Raw genomic sequence first — 6017 nt, forward strand, 5'->3', positions numbered from 1 at the left:
GTAGAATGGGACTGAAATCAGGGTTGAAGTAAGACTGAGAAAAACTGGATGGATTATGTCTATTGCATTGAAACAAATGAGGGAGAGAATAGTTTGAAAGCTGTATATGATAGGGTATTATGATTATCACAGGAATCCAGCATTAAGGTTGCAGAGTGGAGTGCATTCTGGGTGGGGGCAGGGAATAGGGACGGGTGGATTGTTTATCAACAAAGAAGTTTTTCTTTTGCTTCTCTAAGAGAGGAGTGAACTGGTGTGGATGAGGGGGTAGAGAAAAAAGTGCAACAATGGATGAATAAAAATCCAAAGTCTCTTTAAATGTTCATTAAAATAAAATTTTTTAAAAACCCAAGGTATGCCTAATTCACACTTTGATATTTTGAGTTGTTTCATATGTGTGTGAAAGTTGGATGATGAACGAGGCAGGTGAAAGAATGATTCATGGCTTTGAATTGAGGTGTCAGTGAAGAGTGTGAATTATACCTCGGACTTTCCAAAGAACAAGCAGAGCAGTGATGGAAGACAGCAGCATATGCCGTAGAGGCAAGGAGGGGGAGACTTCACCTGACATTCTTCGAGCGTGTTGTCAGGAGAGGTCAATCCCTGGAAAGGGACATCCTGCTTGGAAAGCGTCAGAGGAGGAGAGGAAGCCCCTCCGCCAGAGGGATTGTCACAGTGACTAACACACAGGGTTTAACCACAGTAGAAATTGTGAGGACACTTTCTGTCCGATGTATGACAGGGCAGGGCTTCAGTCTGATGTCTATAAAGTCACTAGGAGTCACATCCGAGTTGGTAACACCTAACAACAAAGAGCAAACAGGAAAGTTGGGACCTTTTGAAGCTAGATTATTCCAAGCTGTGACTTCACAAAGCACTTCCTAGGCTTAATAATTTTATAAGCTGGCATAAAGCTCTGAATTCTAACACTGTTTGCTATACATAAGTCAGGGACTACTCAGAGGACCAAACAAAACTACACCAGTTGATTGAACAACAACAAAAGTAATATAAAGAATTGGTACGTAGGTATTAAAGACATGGAAAGACAAGAAGAAAATACTTAGGTGTCATTGCCATCCCTCGTGGTGTAAACCGTTAACACACTTGGCTGGTAAGCTAAAGGTTGGAGGTTTAAACCTATTTATACGTACTTCAAAAGAAAACTTTGAAAATTTATTTCCTAAAAATTATTCCTTGAAAACCATATGGAGCTTAATTCTACTTGGGCATACATGGTGTGCCTTGGGAGCCAGAGGAAAATAGGTGGCAACTGGTAAAATATCACAAAGGTAGCGATATATGAATCAACCATCACCATCTCTATAGTTGGGAGGAGAGGGAATGAGATTGGAATTAGTAAAGATTTGAAGTTTGGAGGAGGGACTCTGCTGAACTGAAACTCCCCCGTGACGCGAGGTCGCTGGGGGTACCGGTACCTGTATCACTGGTCTTGATTGACAGGTCCCACTGGGCTGAGAATGAGTTCTTAGGAAGGGCACCAGTGCTACTAGGGAGTCTATGAAGAAAGCAATAACGCTGCTTCTGCATATTAGAAAAACTAAACTAGATGCAACTGCTTCTGGAGCAAACTGCCACTGTTTGGTTAAAGAAGTGGAGCTGAAAGAAATGCAATCTCCCTCTAGAGCTCCCTATTGGTAGATCCTAGCAGAGAACCAGATGGCAAAACAGTAATGTGATTTGCAGAACATTGCCAGACAGGGTATATGAGAATGGGCTTAAGAGACAGTAGCTTAATAACTGGAACATTTGCTTCTTGAAAACTAGGTTAAACTAGTTTCAACTCTTCCTACTATTGCCACCAGACAACATTCTACACAAAGCTTCTGAGAATTTCTGCCTTTCTCTCTCCACTCCAAAGATATCAGATCCTCCATCTCCCCTCCTCAGAATTAGAGGGAGACTCATCAATAACCTGCATTATGCACATGACACAACCTTGCTTGCTGAAAGTGAGGAGGACTTGAAGCACTTGTTGCAGAAGATCAAGAAATGTATTCTTCGGCATGGATTGCATTCCAGTGTCAAGAAACCAGAGATTCTTAGCACTGCTTGGATCAACAATTAACACTTTTGGTACCAGCAGTCAGGAAATAAGGAGATGCATTTTACTAGGTAAATCTGCAATTAGGGACCTCTACAAATTTTTGAGGAATAATGATGTCAGTTTGAAGACTAACATGTGTCTGATTCAGGCCATAATCTTTCTATTCACTTGTTATGCATCCAAGAGCTGGAAAATGAATAAGGATAACAGAAGAAGAATTGATGCCATTGAGCTGTGGTGTTAGCGAAGATCACCGAACCTCCCATGGACGGCCTAGAAAATGAATAGATATGTCTTGGAGAGGGTGCAGCCAGAGTGCTCTTTGGAGACAAGAATGATGGTACTTCACCTCACATACTTTGAACATTTTGCTAGGAAGTGCTATTCCTTGGAGAAGGACATGATGCTGGGAAGGGTGGAGGGTCGATGAAAGAGAGGAAGACCTCAACCAGGTGGATTGACACGGTGATTGCTGCAGTGGGCTCGTCTATCAGGAAGTATGAGGACAGCGCAGGGTAGAATAGGGTTCAGGTCTTTTGTTCATAGGGGCACTGAATCGTACTTGACTCAATGGTACCTAACAACAACAACAACGTCTCACCACCTAAAATTCATGGATCATTTAGATTGTGTCTCCTGCTCTGGTCTGTTGTTAGGCACTGTCAAGTCAGCTATAACTCATAGCAACCCTGTGAACAACACATCAAACCTTGCACTATTCTGCATGCCATGCTCATGACCTCTGCCATGCTCAAGCCCATTGTTGCAGTCATAGTGTCAATCTCTTATCTAATATTCCAAAATTCTACCCATTACTTGATTTTAAGAAAAATCCAGTGCTTCTCTAAAAAGCTGTAGAGTTGCATAGTGTATTCCATGGAATGTCACTGACCACTTGCTCAGCCTTTGTCCATCCGTTCTGTCGTCAATGTCACCTACACTCTGCCACTGTCCAAAGGTTCCTGTCTCCAGCAATTTACCCTCCCTGGCAGCAGAGTCCCCTGAGAATTCTAGTCCAGGTGCAAAACACCTGTTCAAACTGCTCTTCCATGGGGAACATCCTCTCTGGATTTAGAGATAATTTTTCATTCTTTCATTACATCTCATTGAAACTTCAGGAAAAAACTTGTTGAAAGTATTATGTGAATAAGGAGAAGATTATAAATGGAAATTATAAGGCCCACATAGGCACTTTGGTAGTATCGAGAAGGATCACATAGAAGCTAGCATCAAGGATTGACAACCAAATAGAACTTTAATCTCACTGTAATATTTATTGTTATTGTTAATTGTTATTGTTATGTGCTGTCAAGTCACCTACAACCCATAGTGACACTATGTACAGCAGCTCTGAAGCCTGCCCTGTTCTGAGCCAATCTCACTAATTCCAACACACCCCTTTACCCCAGTCACTACAGGCCATCTCATACAGGATCCTCCTCTCTTGTGCTGTCCCTCCACCCTTCCAAGCATGCCAGGGTGCTCCTTGGAGGCAAGGATTGTGAAACTCCATCTCATATACTTGGAACATGTTGTTAGGAAGGGCAAGTCCTCAGCTAAGCACATCATACTTGGAAAAGTGGAGGGTCAGTGAAAGAAAGAAAGATTTTCAAAAACATGAATTAAGGAAGCTCTGGTGACCTAGTAGCAAGAACCTTTGCTGCAATCCCGAAAGTGTGCAGTTCGAATCCACCAGATGCTCTGCTGGAGAAGGAGAGGCAATCTCCTCCCATGCCAGTCAGATCCAATTCGATGGTACACAACAAGAATAAAAACCAAACATACATGGATCGATACAGTAACTTTAACACTGTGCTCAAGTGTGTCAGAGATGGTGAGAATGGCACAGGGTTCAGATTCACTCACAGAGTGGCTGTAAGTCACAGTTGACTCGATGACACATCACAGCAATGACAAAGGGTGAATAAAGAAATTGCCTGCTCTAATGATTCGCCCCCAAGCTGCTCCAAAGAAGGAAGCCATGATGGTCAGCTTCTATAACGATAACCTCTGGCTCCTCGCCATCTTCCCGGTTCCCGTGAAGTCACAGTCATGAAGGTCAAGCTGTGCAGTTTCAGCCCAGGCACAGGAGGCGCTACGCTAGGACCCCCGGGAAAGTGTTCCAGTTTGTTAATGCAAAATGCAAGTCGGCTTTCCTTTCCAAACGGAACTCATGGCAAATAAATTGGATTGTCCTCTATAGAAGGAAGCACAAAAAGGACCAATCAGGAGGAAATAAAAAGAAAAGAACCCGCCGTGCAGTCAAATTCCAAAGGGCCCTCACTGGTGCATCTCTTGCTGATATAAGGACCAAGAGGAATCAAAAGCCTGAAGTTAGGTGCTTTCTCAAAAAGTTGCAAATAGAGATACCATTTGACCCAGCAATTCCACTACTGGGAATATACCCTAAAGAGACAATAAACGACAATCAAGTAGATATATGCACACCCGTGTTTATCTTGGCTTTGTTCACAATAGCAAGGAGTTGGAAACAACCCAGGTGCCCATCAACAAACGAATGGATAGAGACGCTGTGGTAAATTCACACAATGGAATACTATGCTTCGTTGAAAAATAAGGAACTCATGCAATATTATTCAAAATTGGTGACCCTGGAGGACATTATGCTGAGTAAAATATCTCAGTCACAAAAGGACAAATGCTGCATGGTGCCACTGTTGTAGAAAGTGACTGACTTCAGGGTTGGGGTAAGACTGAGAAAAACTGGATAGATTATGTATACTGCATTGAAACAGATGAGGGAGAGAACAGTTTAAAAGTTATATATGATAGCATATTATGATTATCACAGGAATCCAGAATTAAGGTTGCATAGGGGAGTGCATTTGGGGTGGGGGGGGGGACTGTATACCAACGAAGAAGTTTATCTTTTGCTTTTCAAGGAGAGGAGTGAACTGGGGGATGGGAGGTAGAGAAAAAAGTACAACAATGAATGAATGAAAATCCAAAATCTCTGTAAATGTTCATTAAAATTAATAAAATAAAATGTAAAGAAAAAGAAAAGCTCAAAAAGAATAGGCTATCAGTGCTGCCAAGGAAGCAAAAAAGGCTAAACAAGCACCTCAAAAGACTGCAATGGCTGCCACTAAGGCGCCCACGAAAGCAGTGCCTAAACAAAAAATTGTGAAGCTTGTGTAAGTTTCTGCTCCCTGAGTTGGTGGGAAATGCTAATTTGGCAATGAAAGTTAAATAAAGATTCAATTAAAAAAAATTCTAAACTCTGGAGAAATTCTATTCTGCCATATGTGGTCACTAAGAGTTAGAATTAATGTGATGGCAAATTTTTCATTTCTTTTTATGTGTAATTAGTACTATACACTGTGGGGGGTGGGGAAGCATACAACTTTTTTAGAACTTCTTTCTCCAAATAATGCAAATGGAAAACTGTTCTTGAACCTCATATTTTGTTGATCAGTAATTTCTGACATTGTCAACATGGAGAAGATACATTATTAAAATAGACTGCTTGAATTGTATAACCTAACAATATTTGTATGCGTTTTACATCAGATGCTTCTTTCTTTCTTGATCAGAACACTTTTCCAGTGTTTGAGATGTGGATAAGTCATGTGATAATCAAAACTAGAAGGAAAATAACAGATAAGGCACAGTAGGAGGACTGGGCTTAACATTCACCAACGTCAGATGGTGTGCATCAAGAGGGAAGAGGGAATGGTTGCTGGTTAGCTGAAGAATGGTCTGAATTTCACCTAACGTTCTTACTAAATTTTATTGAATACATCAAGCTATGGCCTCTGTAAGTTGTCATTCTCCTGCTTACTATAAAGAGAGAAACAAGGAATTAAGATAATAAACAATGTCAGGAACTCACATTAGGTATATCTGGTGGCCTAATGGTAAGAAGCTGCACTGCAGTCCAAATGCATGCAGTTCAAATCCACTCGCTGCTCTGTAGAAGAAAGAAAGG

The sequence above is a fragment of the Elephantulus edwardii genome, unplaced genomic scaffold, assembly GCF_000299155.1.
Source record: "Elephantulus edwardii isolate Elephantulus edwardi_28Jun2011 unplaced genomic scaffold, EleEdw1.0 scaffold00068, whole genome shotgun sequence".
NCBI classification, from domain to species: Eukaryota; Metazoa; Chordata; class Mammalia; order Macroscelidea; family Macroscelididae; genus Elephantulus; species Elephantulus edwardii.